General features: G+C 37.6%; 7 non-coding genes across 7 annotated transcripts; all 7 read right to left on the bottom strand.

The window, feature by feature from the left end:
* Positions 1 to 3,402: 3,402 nt before the first annotated feature.
* Positions 3,403 to 3,475, bottom strand: TRNAF-GAA (transfer RNA phenylalanine (anticodon GAA)). Its single transcript has one exon. It is a non-coding gene; the product is annotated as a tRNA-Phe (tRNA).
* Positions 3,476 to 5,731: 2,256 nt separating this feature from the next.
* TRNAF-GAA (transfer RNA phenylalanine (anticodon GAA)) lies at positions 5,732 to 5,804 on the bottom strand. The gene has a single exon. It is a non-coding gene; the product is annotated as a tRNA-Phe (tRNA).
* Positions 5,805 to 6,900: 1,096 nt separating this feature from the next.
* On the bottom strand, positions 6,901 to 6,973 carry TRNAF-GAA (transfer RNA phenylalanine (anticodon GAA)). Its single transcript has one exon. It is a non-coding gene; the product is annotated as a tRNA-Phe (tRNA).
* Positions 6,974 to 8,648: 1,675 nt separating this feature from the next.
* On the bottom strand, positions 8,649 to 8,721 carry TRNAF-GAA (transfer RNA phenylalanine (anticodon GAA)). The gene has a single exon. It is a non-coding gene; the product is annotated as a tRNA-Phe (tRNA).
* A 1,096-nt stretch (positions 8,722 to 9,817) lies between these two features.
* Positions 9,818 to 9,890, bottom strand: TRNAF-GAA (transfer RNA phenylalanine (anticodon GAA)). Its single transcript has one exon. It is a non-coding gene; the product is annotated as a tRNA-Phe (tRNA).
* Positions 9,891 to 12,146: 2,256 nt separating this feature from the next.
* Positions 12,147 to 12,219, bottom strand: TRNAF-GAA (transfer RNA phenylalanine (anticodon GAA)). Its single transcript has one exon. It is a non-coding gene; the product is annotated as a tRNA-Phe (tRNA).
* Positions 12,220 to 16,802: 4,583 nt separating this feature from the next.
* On the bottom strand, positions 16,803 to 16,875 carry TRNAF-GAA (transfer RNA phenylalanine (anticodon GAA)). Its single transcript has one exon. It is a non-coding gene; the product is annotated as a tRNA-Phe (tRNA).
* Between the last annotated feature and the right edge of the window lie 387 nt (positions 16,876 to 17,262).

The raw sequence follows: 17,262 nt of genomic DNA, 5'->3' as shown, positions 1-17,262 counted from the left end.
TCTGTTGTATTTTTTATAATTGTTAAAGATAAATGCAGAACCTGGTCACTCTATCTGCATGTGCAGTTATGTGTTAAATTGTCCAGTATTATTCAGTAGCTAAATTGGTCTGATGGGTGAATTTCCTTTTTAGGAGCCAAGTTAGTTAGATGATGTTTGTAAACTATGAATGGACTTATACTCAGAAACACAGACCTATATGGCGAGGGTCGGCAAGCTAGGTCATCTGACTACTAACAGTTTTGTATAAGGGGAACTGGAGGCTGATGCAGGCAAAGCTTTACTTTCAATTAAAGGAAGAATTGGGAAATAAAGGAGGCAAAGTTGAATACAAGAGAGGTGGAAGCAAGTTTGAAAGAAAGACAGAAAGTAAATAATATGTTGAATTAATTGTATTGTCGATTATCTTGATAAAAGGTTTTGATCATTATAAACAAAGTCAATATGAGTTGACTCAAAATAGTCTTTGTGGCATGCAAAGCAGAAGTTCAAAATGTGCCGAAACCCGGGACCTTTAGATCTTCAGTCTAACACTCTCCCAACTGAGCTATTTCGGCCTGCCAGCAGCTATAGTATTCAGCCTCTTTTTTTGAACAATCCCAGAACAGAGATGCAGAACCTGGATTTTCAATCTGAGGTTAGAGCTGTGTTTTAATGTGTCCTGCATTGTTCAGCAGCTAACTGGTGAAATGGGTGAGTAGCGTTTTTGGGATAAATGTTAGGTCGTTTTTCTTTTAAAACTCTGAGTGGACCAGCACTGTATTACACAGACGTATGTCGCCTGAGTAGGTAAGCTATGTCATCTCAATACTGACAACTTTGTTCAAGGAGAAGTGAAAGCTGATGCAGACAAGAGTTTACTTTGAAAAAAGTATAAAATGGGATAAATTCGTCATCAAAGTTGATGGCAAGAGAGGTGGAAGCAAGTTTAGAAGGAGGACAGAAAGACAACTTTTTGTTGAAGTTATCATGTTGTTGATCAGTTGATAAAATATTTTGAGAAATAAAGAAAAAAAAACTAGAGCTGATTTCAAGAAATATTTTGCAAGAATGTAGGATCCCCTCGCACTGTGCTGAAAGTCAGGATTGAATCAGGTACCTTAAGCTCTTCAGTCTAACGATCTCCCAACTGAGATATTTCAGCCAACAAGTCCCTGTGGCCTCCTGATGTATTATTAATAATTGTAGACGATACATACAGAACCTGGTCATTCTATTTTCGTTTATAGTTATGTGTTAAAGTGTCCAGTATCATTCAGCAGGTAACTTGGTCTGATGAGTGAATATCCTTTTTAGGGGACAAGGTAGGTAGAATTTTTTTTTCTAAACTCTGAATTGACTTATACTCTGAAACACAGACCTATATGGCCAGGGTGTACAAGCTATGTCATCTGACTACTGACAGTTTTGTATAAGGGGAATTGGAGGCTGATGCAGGCAAAGCTTTACTTTAAAATAAAGCAAGAAGTTGCAAATAAATGAGGCATAGTTGAATACAAGAGAGGTGGAAGCAAGTTTGAAAGGAAGACAGAAAGTAAATAATATGTTGAATTGATTGTGTTGTTGATCAGATTGATAAAAGGTTTTGATAAAGAAGAGCGTTGATTTAACTCCAAACAGCTTTTGTGACATGAAAAGCAGAAGTTGAAATTGTGCCGAAAACCGGGATTGAACCAGGGACCTTTAGATCTTCAGTCTAACGCTCTCCCAACTGATCTATTTCGGCCTGCTGGTAGTTTGGGTCTTCATCCTTTCTTTTAAACTTCCCAAGAAAATAGATGCTCAACCTCATGCTAGAGCTATGTTTTAAGATGTCCTGTATCATTCATCACTTAACGGGTGCAATAGGTAAATAGCATTTTTCGGATCCAGGTTAGGTAGCTTTTGTTTTTTACTCTGAATGGACTAGCACCATATTACACAGAGGTATTTGGCCTGAGTAGGTAAGCTATGTCATCTGAATACTGAAATCTGTGTTCAAGGAGAAGTGGAAGCTGATGCAGACAAGAGTTTACTTTACAAAAAAGCATGAAATAGGAAACATTTGTAGTCGAAGCTGAATGCAAGAGAGGTGGAAGCAAATTTAGAAGGAGGACAGAAAGACAATTCTATGTTGAATTGATCATGTTGTCGATCAGTTGATCAAATATTTTGATAAATAAAGAAAGAAAAACTTGAGCTGATACCAAGAAATATTTTGTGAGAAGCAAGAAACCTCTCAGACTTTTCCGAAACCCAGCATTGAACAAGGGACTTTTAGATTTTCAATCTAACACTCTCCCAACTGAGCTATTTCATCCAGCTGGCCATTTTGGCTTTCTGTTGTATTTTTGATAATTGTTAAAGATAAATGCAGACCCTGGTCATTCTATCTGCATGTGCAGTTATGTGTTAAATTGTACAATATTATTCAGCAGCTAAATTGGTCTGATGGGTGAATTTCCTTTTTAGGAGCCAAGTTAGTTAGAAGATGTTTGTAAACTATGAATGGACTTATACTCAGACACACAGACCTATATGGCGAGGGTAGGCAAACTAGGTCATCTGACTACTAACAGTTTTGTATAAGGGGAACTCGAGGCTGATGCAGGCAAAGCTTTACTTTCAATTAAAGGAAGAATTGGCAAATAAAGCAGGTAAAGTTGAATACAAGAGAGGTGGAAGCAAGTTTGACAGAAAGACAGAATGTAAAAAATATGTTGAAATGGTTGTCTTATCGATCAGCTTGATAAAAGGTTTTGATCATTATAAACAACGTCAATATGAGTTGACTCCAAATAGCATTTGTGGCATGCAAAGCAGAAGTTCAAAATGTGCCTAAACCCGGGATTGAACCAGGGACCTTTAGATCTTCAGTCTACTGCTCTCCCAACTGAGCTATTTCATCCAGCTGGCAATTTTGGCTTTCTGTTGTATTTTTTATAATTGTTAAAGAAAAATGCAGAACCTGGTCACTCTATCTGCATGTGCAGTTATGTGTTAAATTGTCCAGTATTATTCAGTAGCTAAATTGGTCTGATGGGTGAATTTCCTTTTTAGGAGCCAAGTTAGTTAGATGATGTTTGTAAACTATGAATGGACTTATACTCAGAAACACAGACCTATATGGCGAGGGTCGGCAAGCTAGGTCATCTGACTACTAACAGTTTTGTATAAGGGGAACTGGAGGCTGATGCAGGCAAAGCTTTACTTTCAATTAAAGGAAGAATTGGGAAATAAAGGAGGCAAAGTTGAATACAAGAGAGGTGGAAGCAAGTTTGAAAGAAAGACAGAAAGTAAATAATATGTTGAATTAATTGTATTGTCGATTATCTTGATAAAAGGTTTTGATCATTATAAACAAAGTCAATATGAGTTGATTCAAAATAGTCTTTGTGGCATGCAAAGCAGAAGTTCAAAATGTGCCGAAACCCGGGATCGAACCAGGGACCTTTAGATCTTCAGTCTAACGCTCTCCCAACTGAGCTATTTCGGCCTGCCAGCAGCTATAGTATTCAGCCTCTTTTTTTGAACAATCCCAGAACAGAGATGCAGAACCTGGATTTTCAATCTGAGGTTAGAGCTGTGTTTTAATGTGTCCTGCATTGTTCAGCAGCTAACTGGTGAAAGGGTGAGTAGCGTTTTTGGGATAAATGTTAGGTCGTTTTTCTTTTAAAACTCTAAGTGGACCAGCACTGTATTACACAGACGTATGTCGCCTGAGTAGGTAAGCTATGTCATCTCAATACTGACAACTTTGTTCAAGGAGAAGTGAAAGCTGATGCAGACAAGAGTTTACTTTGAAAAAAGTATAAAATGGGATAAATTCGTCATCAAAGTTGATGGCAAGAGAGGTGGAAGCAAGTTTAGAAGGAGGACAGAAAGACAAATTTTTGTTGAAGTTATCATGTTGTTGATCAGTTGATAAAATATTTTGAGAAATAAAAAAAAAAAACTAGAGCTGATTTCAAGAAATATTTTGCAAGAATGTAGGATCCCCTCGCACTGTGCTGAAAGTCAGGATTGAATCAGGTACCTTAAGCTCTTCAGTCTAACGATCTCCCAACTGAGATATTTCAGCCAACAAGTCCCTGTGGCCTCCTGATGTATTATTAATAATTGTAGACGATACATACAGAACCTGGTCATTCTATTTTCGTTTATAGTTATGTGTTAAAGTGTCCAGTATCATTCAGCAGGTAACTTGGTCTGATGAGTGAATATCCTTTTTAGGGGACAAGGTAGGTAGAATTTTTTTTTCTAAACTCTGAATTGACTTATACTCTGAAACACAGACCTATATGGCCAGGGTGTACAAGCTATGTCATCTGACTACTGACAGTTTTGTATAAGGGGAACTGGAGGCTGATGCAGGCAAAGCTTTACTTTAAAATAAAGCAAGAAGTTGCAAATAAATGAGGCATAGTTGAATACAAGAGAGGTGGAAGCAAGTTTGAAAGGAAGACAGAAAGTAAATAATATGTTGAATTGATTGTGTTGTTGATCAGATTGATAAAAGGTTTTGATAAAGAAGAGCGTTGATTTAACTCCAAACAGCTTTTGTGACATGAAAAGCAGAAGTTGAAATTGTGCCGAAACCCGGGATTGAACCAGGGACCTTTAGATCTTCAGTCTAACGCTCTCCCAACTGATCTATTTCGGCCTGCTGGTAGTTTGGGGCTTCATCCTTTTTTTTTAAACTTCACAAGAAAATAGATGCTCAACCTCATGCTAGAGCTATGTTTTAAGATGTCCTGTATCATTCACCAGTTAACGGGTGCAATAGGTAAATAGCATTTTTCGGATCCAGGTTAGGTAGCTTTTGTTTTTTACTCTGAATGGACTAGCACCATATTACACAGAGGTATTTGGCCTGAGTAGGTAAGCTATGTCATCTGAATACTGAAATCTGTGTTCAAGGAGAAGTGGAAGCTGATGCAGACAAGAGTTTACTTTACAAAAAAGCATGAAATAGGAAACATTTGTAGTCGAAGCTGAATGCAAGAGAGGTGGAAGCAAATTTAGAAGGAGGACAGAAAGACAATTCTATGTTGAATTGATCATGTTGTCGATCAGTTGATCAAATATTTTGATAAATAAAGAAAGAAAAACTTGAGCTGATACCAAGAAATATTTTGTGAGAAGCAAGAAACCTCTCAGACTTTTCCGAAACCCAGCATTGAACAAGGGACTTTTAGATTTTCAATCTAACACTCTCCCAACTCAGCTATTTCATCCAGCTGGCCATTTTGGCTTTCTGTTGTATTTTTGATAATTGTTAAAGATAAATGCAGACCCTGGTCATTCTATCTGCATGTGCAGTTATGTGTTAAATTGTCCAATGTTATTCAGCAGCTAAATTGGTCTGATGGGTGAATTTCCTTTTTAGGAGCCAAGTTAGTTAGAAGATGTTTGTAAACTATGAATGGACTTATACTCAGACACACAGACCTATGTGGCGAGGGTAGGCAAACTAGGTCATCTGACTACTAACAGTTTTGTATAAGGGGAACTCGAGGCTGATGCAGGCAAAGCTTTACTTTCAATTAAAGGAAGAATTGGCAAATAAAGCAGGTAAATTTGAATACAAGAGAGGTGGAAGCAAGTTTGAAAGAAAGACAGAAAGTAAATAATATGTTGAATTAATTGTATTGTCGATTATCTTGATAAAAGGTTTTGATCATTATAAACAAAGTCAATATGAGTTGACTCAAAATAGTCTTTGTGGCATGCAAAGCAGAAGTTCAAAATGTGCCGAAACCCGGGATCGAACCAGGGACCTTTAGATCTTCAGTCTAACACTCTCCCAACTGAGCTATTTCGGCCTGCCAGCAGCTATAGTATTCAGCCTCTTTTTTTGAACAATCCCAGAACAGAGATGCAGAACCTGGATTTTCAATCTGAGGTTAGAGCTGTGTTTTAATGTGTCCTGCATTGTTCAGCAGCTAACTGGTGAAATGGGTGAGTAGCGTTTTTGGGATAAATGTTAGGTCGTTTTTCTTTTAAAACTCTGAGTGGACCAGCACTGTATTACACAGACGTATGTCGCCTGAGTAGGTAAGCTATGTCATCTCAATACTGACAACTTTGTTCAAGGAGAAGTGAAAGCTGATGCAGACAAGAGTTTACTTTGAAAAAAGTATAAAATGGGATAAATTCGTCATCAAAGTTGATGGCAAGAGAGGTGGAAGCAAGTTTAGAAGGAGGACAGAAAGACAACTTTTTGTTGAAGTTATCATGTTGTTGATCAGTTGATAAAATATTTTGAGAAATAATGAAAAAAAAACTAGAGCTGATTTCAAGAAATATTTTGCAAGAATGTAGGATCCCCTCGCACTGTGCTGAAAGTCAGGATTGAATCAGGTACCTTAAGCTCTTCAGTCTAACGATCTCCCAACTGAGATATTTCAGCCAACAAGTCCCTGTGGCCTCCTGATGTATTATTAATAATTGTAGACGATACATACAGAACCTGGTCATTCTATTTTCGTTGATAGTTATGTGTTAAAGTGTCCAGTATCATTCAGCAGGTAACTTGGTCTGATGAGTGAATATCCTTTTTAGGGGACAAGGTAGGTAGAATTTTTTTTTCTAAACTCTGAATTGACTTATACTCTGAAACACAGACCTATATGGCCAGGGTGTACAAGCTATGTCATCTGACTACTGACAGTTTTGTATAATGGGAATTGGAGGCTGATGCAGGCAAAGCTTTACTTTAAAATAAAGCAAGAAGTTGCAAATAAATGAGGAGTAGTTGAATACAAGAGAGGTGGAAGCAAGTTTGAAAGGAAGACAGAAAGTAAATAATATGTTGAATTGATTGGAGTTAAATCAACGCTCTTCTTTATCAAAACCTTTTATCAATCTGATCAACAACACAAACAGCTTTTGTGACATGAAAGGCAGAAGTTGAAATTGTGCCGAAACCCGGGATTGAACCAGGGACCTTTAGATCTTCAGTCTAACGCTCTCCCAACTGAGCTATTTCGGCCTGCTGGTAGTTTGGGTCTTCATCCTTTCTTTTAAACTTCCCAAGAAAATAGATGCTCAACCTCATGCTAGAGCTATGTTTTAAGATGTCCTGTATCATTCATCACTTAACGGGTGCAATAGGTAAATAGCATTTTTCGGATCCAGGTTAGGTAGCTTTTTTTTTTACTCTGAATGGACTAGCACTATATTACACAGAGGTATTTGGCCTGAGTAGGTAAGCTATGTCATCTGAATACTGAAATCTGTGTTCAAGGAGAAGTGGAAGCTGATGCAGACAAGAGTTTACTTTACAAAAAAGCATGAAATAGGAAACATTTGTAGTCGAAGCTGAATGCAAGAGAGGTGGAAGCAAATTTAGAAGGAGGACAGAAAGACAATTCTATGTTGAATTGATCATGTTGTCGATCAGTTGATCAAATATTTTGATAAATAAAGAAAGAAAAACTTGAGCTGATACCAAGAAATATTTTGTGAGAAGCAAGAAACCTCTCAGACTTTTCCGAAACCCAGCATTGAACAAGGGACTTTTAGATTTTCAATCTAACACTCTCCCAACTGAGCTATTTCATCCAGCTGGCCATTTTGGCTTTCTGTTGTATTTTTGATAATTGTTAAAGATAAATGCAGACCCTGGTCATTCTATCTGCATGTGCAGTTATGTGTTAAATTGTCCAATGTTATTCAGCAGCTAAATTGGTCTGATGGGTGAATTTCCTTTTTAGGAGCCAAGTTAGTTAGAAGATGTTTGTAAACTATGAATGGACTTATACTCAGACACACAGACCTATGTGGCGAGGGTAGGCAAACTAGGTCATCTGACTACTAACAGTTTTGTATAAGGGGAACTCGAGGCTGATGCAGGCAAAGCTTTACTTTCAATTAAAGGAAGAATTGGCAAATAAAGCAGGTAAAGTTGAATACAAGAGAGGTGGAAGCAAGTTTGACAGAAAGACAGAATGTAAAAAATATGTTGAAATGGTTGTCTTTTCGATCAGCTTGACAAAAGGTTTTGATCATTATAAACAACGTCAATATGAGTTGACTCCAAATAGCATTTGTGGCATGCAAAGCATAAGTTCAAAATGTGCCTAAACCCGGGATTGAACCAGGGACCTTTAGATCTTCAGTCTACTGCTCTCCCAACTGAGCTATTTCATCCAGCTGGCAATTTTGGCTTTCTGTTGTATTTTTTATAATTGTTAAAGATAAATGCAGAACCTGGTCACTCTATCTGCATGTGCAGTTATGTGTTAAATTGTCCAGTATTATTCAGTAGCTAAATTGGTCTGATGGGTGAATTTCCTTTTTAGGAGCCAAGTTAGTTAGATGATGTTTGTAAACTATGAATGGACTTATACTCAGAAACACAGACCTATATGGCGAGGGTCGGCAAGCTAGGTCATCTGACTACTAACAGTTTTGTATAAGGGGAACTGGAGGCTGTTGCAGGCAAAGCTTTACTTTCAATTAAAGGAAGAATTGGGAAATAAAGGAGGCAAAGTTGAATACAAGAGAGGTGGAAGCAAGTTTGAAAGAAAGACAGAAAGTAAATAATATGTTGAATTAATTGTATTGTCGATTATCTTGATAAAAGGTTTTGATCATTATAAACAAAGTCAATATGAGTTGACTCAAAATAGTCTTTGTGGCATGCAAAGCAGAAGTTCAAAATGTGCCGAAACCCGGGATCGAACCAGGGACCTTTAGATCTTCAGTCTAACGCTCTCCCAACTGAGCTATTTCGGCCTGCCAGCAGCTATAGTATTCAGCCTCTTTTTTTGAACAATCCCAGAACAGAGATGCAGAACCTGGATTTTCAATCTGAGGTTAGAGCTGTGTTTTAATGTGTCCTGCATTGTTCAGCAGCTAACTGGTGAAATGGGTGAGTAGCGTTTTTGGGATAAATGTTAGGTCGTTTTTCTTTTAAAACTCTAAGTGGACCAGCACTGTATTACACAGACGTATGTCGCCTGAGTAGGTAAGCTATGTCATCTCAATACTGACAACTTTGTTCAAGGAGAAGTGAAAGCTGATGCAGACAAGAGTTTGCTTTGAAAAAAGTATAAAATGGGATAAATTCGTCATCAAAGCTGATGGCAAGAGAGGTGGAAGCAAGTTTAGAAGGAGGACAGAAAGACAACTTTTTGTTGAAGTTATCATGTTGTTGATCAGTTGATAAAATATTTTGAGAAATAAAGAAAAAAAAACCTAGAGCTGATTTCAAGAAATATTTTGCAAGAATGTAGGATCCCCTCGCACTGTGCTGAAAGTCAGGATTGAATCAGGTACCTTAAGCTCTTCAGTCTAACGATCTCCCAACTGAGATATTTCAGCCAACAAGTCCCTGTGGCCTCCTGATGTATTATTAATAATTGTAGACGATACATACAGAACCTGGTCATTCTATTTTCGTTTATAGTTATGTGTTAAAGTGTCCAGTATCATTCAGCAGGTAACTTGGTCTGATGAGTGAATATCCTTTTTAGGGGACAATGTAGGTAGAATTTTTTTTCTAAACTCTGAATTGACTTATACTCTGAAACACAGACCTATATGGCCAGGGTGTACAAGCTATGTCATCTGACTACTGACAGTTTTGTATAAGGGGAATTGGAGGCTGATGCAGACAAAGCTTTACTTTAAAATAAAGCAAGAAGTTTCAAATAAATGAGGCATAGTTGAATACAAGAGAGGTGGAAGCAAGTTTGAAAGGAAGACAGAAAGTAAATAATATGTTGAATTGATTGTGTTGTTGATCAGATTGATAAAAGGTTTTGATAAAGAAGAGCGTTGATTTAACTCCAAACAGCTTTTGTGACATGAAAAGCAGAAGTTGAAATTGTGCCGAAACCCGGGATTGAACCAGGGACCTTTAGATCTTCAGTCTAACGCTCTCCCAACTGAGCTATTTCGGCCTGCTGGTAGTTTGGGTCTTCATCCTTTCTTTTAAACTTCCCAAGAAAATAGATGCTCATCCTCATGCTAGAGCTATGTTTTAAGATGTCCTGTATCATTCATCAGTTAACAGGTGCAATAGGTAAATAGCATTTTTCGGATCCAGGTTAGGTAGCTTTTTTTTTTACTCTGAATGGACTAGCACCATATTACACAGAGGTATTTGGCCTGAGTAGGTAAGCTATGTCATCTGAATACTGAAATCTGTGTTCAAGGAGAAGTGGAAGCTGATGCAGACAAGAGTTTACTTTACAAAAAAGCATGAAATAGGAAACATTTGTAGTCGAAGCTGAATGCAAGAGAGGTGGAAGCAAATTTAGAAGGAGGACAGAAAGACAATTCTATGTTGAATTGATCCTGTTGTCGATCAGTTGATCAAATATTTTGATAAATAAAGAAAGAAAAACTTGAGCTGATACCAAGAAATATTTTGTGAGAAGCAAGAAACCTCTCAGACTTTTCCGAAACCCAGCATTGAACAAGGGACTTTTAGATTTTCAATCTAACACTCTCCCAACTCAGCTATTTCATCCAGCTGGCCATTTTGGCTTTCTGTTGTATTTTTGATAATTATTAAAGATAAATGCAGACCCTGGTCATTCTATCTGCATGTGCAGTTATGTGTTAAATTGTCCAATATTATTCAGCAGCTAAATTGGTCTGATGGGTGAATTTCCTTTTTAGGAGCCAAGTTAGTTAGAAGATGTTTGTAAACTATGAATGGACTTATACTCAGACACACAGACCTATATGGCGAGGGTAGGCAAACTAGGTCATCTGACTACTAACAGTTTTGTATAAGGGGAACTCGAGGCTGATGTAGGCAAAGCTTTACTTTCAATTAAAGGAAGAATTGGCAAATAAAGCAGGTAAAGTTGAATACAAGAGAGGTGGAAGCAAGTTTGACAGAAAGACAGAATGTAAAAAATATGTTGAAATGGTTGTCTTATCGATCAGCTTGATAAAAGGTTTTGATCATTATAAACAACGTCAATATGAGTTGACTCCAAATAGCATTTGTGGCATGCAAAGCAGAAGTTCAAAATGTGCCTAAACCCGGGATTGAACCAGGGACCTTTAGATCTTCAGTCTAACACTCTCCCAACTGAGATATTTCGGCCTGCCAGCAGCTATAGTATTCAGCCTCTTTTTTTGAACAATCCCAGAACAGAGATGCAGAACCTGGATTTTCAATCTGAGGTTAGAGCTGTGTTTTAATGTGTCCTGCATTGTTCAGCAGCTAACTGGTGAAATGGGTGAGTAGCGTTTTTGGGATAAATGTTAGGTCGTTTTTCTTTTAAAACTCTGAGTGGACCAGCACTGTATTACACAGACGTATGTCGCCTGAGTAGGTAAGCTATATCATCTCAATACTGACAACTTTGTTCAAGGAGAAGTGAAAGCTGATGCAGACAAGAGTTTACTTTGAAAAAAGTATAAAATGGGATAAATTCGTCATCAAAGTTGATGGCAAGAGAGGTGGAAGCAAGTTTAGAAGGAGGACAGAAAGACAACTTTTTGTTGAAGTTATCATGTTGTTGATCAGTTGATAAAATATTTTGAGAAATAAAGAAAAAAAAACTAGAGCTGATTTCAAGAAATATTTTGCAAGAATGTAGGATCCCCTCGCACTGTGCTGAAAGTCAGGATTGAATCAGGTACCTTAAGCTCTTCAGTCTAACGATCTCCCAACTGAGATATTTCAGCCAACAAGTCCCTGTGGCCTCCTGATGTATTATTAATAATTGTAGACGATACATACAGAACCTGGTCATTCTATTTTTGTTTATAGTTATGTGTTAAAGTGTCCAGTATCATTCAGCAGGTAACTTGGTCTGATGAGTGAATATCCTTTTTAGGGGACAAGGTAGGTAGAATTTTTTTTTCTAAACTCTGAATTGACTTATACTCTGAAACACAGACCTATATGGCCAGGGTGTACAAGCTATGTCATCTGACTACTGACAGTTTTGTATAAGGGGAATTGGAGGCTGATGCAGGCAAAGCTTTACTTTAAAATAAAGCAAGAAGTTGCAAATAAATGAGGCATAGTTGAATACAAGAGAGGTGGAAGCAAGTTTGAAAGGAAGACAGAAAGTAAATAATATGTTGAATTGATTGTGTTGTTGATCAGATTGATAAAAGGTTTTGATAAAGAAGAGCGTTGATTTAACTCCAAACAGCTTTTGTGACATGAAAAGCAGAAGTTGAAATTGTGCCGAAACCCGGGATTGAACCAGGGACCTTTAGATCTTCAGTCTAACGCTCTCCCAACTGAGCTATTTCGGCCTGCTGGTAGATTGGGTCTTCATCCTTTCTTTTAAACTTCCCAAGAAAATAGATGCTCAACCTCATGCTAGAGCTATGTTTTAAGATGTCCTGTATCATTCACCAGTTAACGGGTGCAATAGGTAAATAGCATTTTTCGGATCCAGGTTAGGTAGCTTTTGTTTTTTACTCTGAATGGACTAGCACCATATTACACAGAGGTATTTGGCCTGAGTAGGTAAGCTATGTCATCTGAATACTGAAATCTGTGTTCAAGGAGAAGTGGAAGCTGATGCAGACAAGAGTTTACTTTACAAAAAAGCATGAAATAGGAAACATTTGTAGTCGAAGCTGAATGCAAGAGAGGTGGAAGCAAATTTAGAAGGAGGACAGAAAGACAATTCTATGTTGAATTGATCATGTTGTCGATCAGTTGATCAAATATTTTGATAAATAAAGAAAGAAAAACTTGAGCTGATACCAAGAAATATTTTGTGAGAAGCAAGAAACCTCTCAGACTTTTCCGAAACCCAGCATTGAACAAGGGACTTTTAGATTTTCAATCTAACACTCTCCCAACTCAGCTATTTCATCCAGCTGGCCATTTTGGCTTTCTGTTGTATTTTTGATAATTGTTAAAGATAAATGCAGACCCTGGTCATTCTATCTGCATGTGCAGTTATGTGTTAAATTGTCCAATGTTATTCAGCAGCTAAATTGGTCTGATGGGTGAATTTCCTTTTTAGGAGCCAAGTTAGTTAGAAGATGTTTGTAAACTATGAATGGACTTATACTCAGACACACAGACCTATGTGGCGAGGGTAGGCAAACTAGGTCATCTGACTACTAACAGTTTTGTATAAGGGGAACTCGAGGCTGATGCAGGCAAAGCTTTACTTTCAATTAAAGGAAGAATTGGCAAATAAAGCAGGTAAATTTGAATACAAGAGAGGTGGAAGCAAGTTTGACAGAAAGACAGAATGTAAAAAATATGTTGAAATGGTTGTCTTTTCGATCAGCTTGATAAAAGGTTTTGATCATTATAAACAACGTCAATATGAGTTGACTCCAAATAGCATTTGTGGCATGCAAAGCATAAGTTCAAAATGTGCCTAAACCCGGGATTGAACCAGGGACCTTTAGATCTTCAGTCTACTGCTCTCCCAACTGAGCTATTTCATCCAGCTGGCAATTTTGGCTTTCTGTTGTATTTTTTATAATTGTTAAAGATAAATGCAGAACCTGGTCACTCTATCTGCATGTGCAGTTATGTGTTAAATTGTCCAGTATTATTCAGTAGCTAAATTGGTCTGATGGGTGAATTTCCTTTTTAGGAGCCAAGTTAGTTAGATGATGTTTGTAAACTATGAATGGACTTATACTCAGAAACACAGACCTATATGGCGAGGGTCGGCAAGCTAGGTCATCTGACTACTAACAGTTTTGTATAAGGGGAACTGGAGGCTGATGCAGGCAAAGCTTTACTTTCAATTAAAGGAAGAATTGGGAAATAAAGGAGGCAAAGTTGAATACAAGAGAGGTGGAAGCAAGTTTGAAAGAAAGACAGAAAGTAAATAATATGTTGAATTAATTGTATTGTCGATTATCTTGATAAAAGGTTTTGATCATTATAAACAAAGTCAATATGAGTTGACTCAAAATAGTCTTTGTGGCATGCAAAGCAGAAGTTCAAAATGTGCCGAAACCCGGGACCTTTAGATCTTCAGTCTAACACTCTCCCAACTGAGCTATTTCGGCCTGCCAGCAGCTATAGTATTCAGCCTCTTTTTTTGAACAATCCCAGAACAGAGATGCAGAACCTGGATTTTCAATCTGAGGTTAGAGCTGTGTTTTAATGTGTCCTGCATTGTTCAGCAGCTAACTGGTGAAATGGGTGAGTAGCGTTTTTGGGATAAATGTTAGGTCGTTTTTCTTTTAAAACTCTGAGTGGACCAGCACTGTATTACACAGACGTATGTCGCCTGAGTAGGTAAGCTATGTCATCTCAATACTGACAACTTTGTTCAAGGAGAAGTGAAAGCTGATGCAGACAAGAGTTTACTTTGAAAAAAGTATAAAATGGGATAAATTCGTCATCAAAGTTGATGGCAAGAGAGGTGGAAGCAAGTTTAGAAGGAGGACAGAAAGACAACTTTTTGTTGAAGTTATCATGTTGTTGATCAGTTGATAAAATATTTTGAGAAATAAAGAAAAAAAAACTAGAGCTGATTTCAAGAAATATTTTGCAAGAATGTAGGATCCCCTCGCACTGTGCTGAAAGTCAGGATTGAATCAGGTACCTTAAGCTCTTCAGTCTAACGATCTCCCAACTGAGATATTTCAGCCAACAAGTCCCTGTGGCCTCCTGATGTATTATTAATAATTGTAGACGATACATACAGAACCTGGTCATTCTATTTTCGTTTATAGTTATGTGTTAAAGTGTCCAGTATCATTCAGCAGGTAACTTGGTCTGATGAGTGAATATCCTTTTTAGGGGACAAGGTAGGTAGAATTTTTTTTTCTAAACTCTGAATTGACTTATACTCTGAAACACAGACCTATATGGCCAGGGTGTACAAGCTATGTCATCTGACTACTGACAGTTTTGTATAAGGGGAATTGGAGGCTGATGCAGGCAAAGCTTTACTTTAAAATAAAGCAAGAAGTTGCAAATAAATGAGGCATAGTTGAATACAAGAGAGGTGGAAGCAAGTTTGAAAGGAAGACAGAAAGTAAATAATATGTTGAATTGATTGTGTTGTTGATCAGATTGATAAAAGGTTTTGATAAAGAAGAGCGTTGATTTAACTCCAAACAGCTTTTGTGACATGAAAAGCAGAAGTTGAAATTGTGCCGAAAACCGGGATTGAACCAGGGACCTTTAGATCTTCAGTCTAACGCTCTCCCAACTGATCTATTTCGGCCTGCTGGTAGTTTGGGGCTTCATCCTTTTTTTTTAAACTTCACAAGAAAATAGATGCTCAACCTCATGCTAGAGCTATGTTTTAAGATGTCCTGTATCATTCACCAGTTAACGGGTGCAATAGGTAAATAGCATTTTTCGGATCCAGGTTAGGTAGCTTTTGTTTTTTACTCTGAATGGACTAGCACCATATTACACAGAGGTATTTGGCCTGAGTAGGTAAGCTATGTCATCTGAATACTGAAATCTGTGTTCAAGGAGAAGTGGAAGCTGATGCAGACAAGAGTTTACTTTACAAAAAAGCATGAAATAGGAAACATTTGTAGTCGAAGCTGAATGCAAGAGAGGTGGAAGCAAATTTAGAAGGAGGACAGAAAGACAATTCTATGTTGAATTGATCATGTTGTCGATCAGTTGATCAAATATTTTGATAAATAAAGAAAGAAAAACTTGAGCTGATACCAAGAAATATTTTGTGAGAAGCAAGAAACCTCTCAGACTTTTCCGAAACCCAGCATTGAACAAGGGACTTTTAGATTTTCAATCTAACACTCTCCCAACTGAGCTATTTCATCCAGCTGGCCATTTTGGCTTTCTGTTGTATTTTTGATAATTGTTAAAGATAAATGCAGACCCTGGTCATTCTATCTGCATGTGCAGTTATGTGTTAAATTGTCCAATATTATTCAGCAGCTAAATTGGTCTGATGGGTGAATTTCCTTTTTAGGAGCCAAGTTAGTTAGAAGATGTTTGTAAACTATGAATGGACTTATACTCAGACACACAGACCTATATGGCGAGGGTAGGCAAACTAGGTCATCTGACTACTAACAGTTTTGTATAAGGGGAACTCGAGGCTGATGCAGGCAAAGCTTTACTTTCAATTAAAGGAAGAATTGGCAAATAAAGCAGGTAAAGTTGAATACAAGAGAGGTGGAAGCAAGTTTGACAGAAAGACAGAATGTAAAAAATATGTTGAAATGGTTGTCTTATCGATCAGCTTGATAAATGGTTTTGATCATTATAAACAACGTCAATATGAGTTGACTCCAAATAGCATTTGTGGCATGCAAAGCAGAAGTTCAAAATGTGCCTAAACCCGGGATTGAACCAGGGACCTTTAGATCTTCAGTCTACTGCTCTACCAACTGAGCTATTTCATCCAGCTGGCAATTTTGGCTTTCTGTTGTATTTTTTATAATTGTTAAAGAAAAATGCAGAACCTGGTCACTCTATCTGCATGTGCAGTTATGTGTTAAATTGTCCAGTATTATTCAGTAGCTAAATTGGTCTGATGGGTGAATTTCCTTTTTAGGAGCCAAGTTAGTTAGATGATGTTTGTAAACTATGAATGGACTTATACTCAGAAACACAGACCTATATGGCGAGGGTCGGCAAGCTAGGTCATCTTACTACTAACAGTTTTGTATAAGGGGAACTGGAGGCTGATGCAGGCAAAGCTTTACTTTCAATTAAAGGAAGAATTGGGAAATAAAGGAGGCAAAGTTGAATACAAGAGAGGTGGAAGCAAGTTTGAAAGAAAGACAGAAAGTAAATAATATGTTGAATTAATTGTATTGTCGATTATCTTGATAAAAGGTTTTGATCATTATAAACAAAGTCAATATGAGTTGACTCAAAATAGTCTTTGTGGCATGCAAAGCAGAAGTTCAAAATGTGCCGAAACCCGGGATCGAACCAGGGACCTTTAGATCTTCAGTCTAACGCTCTCCCAACTGAGCTATTTCAGCCTGCCAGCAGCTATAGTATTCAGCCTCTTTTTTTGAACAATCCCAGAACAGAGATGCAGAACCTGGATTTTCAATCTGAGGTTAGAGCTGTGTTTTAATGTGTCCTGCATTGTTCAGCAGCTAACTGGTGAAATGGGTGAGTAGCGTTTTTGGGATAAATGTTAGGTCGTTTTTCTTTTAAAACTCTAAGTGGACCAGCACTGTATTACACAGACGTATGTCGCCTGAGTAGGTAAGCTATGTCATCTCAATACTGACAACTTTGTTCAAGGAGAAGTGAAAGCTGATGCAGACAAGAGTTTGCTTTGAAAAAAGTATAAAATGGGATAAATTCGTCATCAAAGCTGATGGCAAGAGAGGTGGAAGCAAGTTTAGAAGGAGGACAGA

Source organism: Triturus cristatus, chromosome 8 (genome assembly GCF_964204655.1).
Source record: "Triturus cristatus chromosome 8, aTriCri1.1, whole genome shotgun sequence".
NCBI lineage: Eukaryota > Metazoa > Chordata > Amphibia > Caudata > Salamandridae > Triturus > Triturus cristatus.
This window is presented reverse-complemented; position numbering and strand designations above follow the sequence as displayed.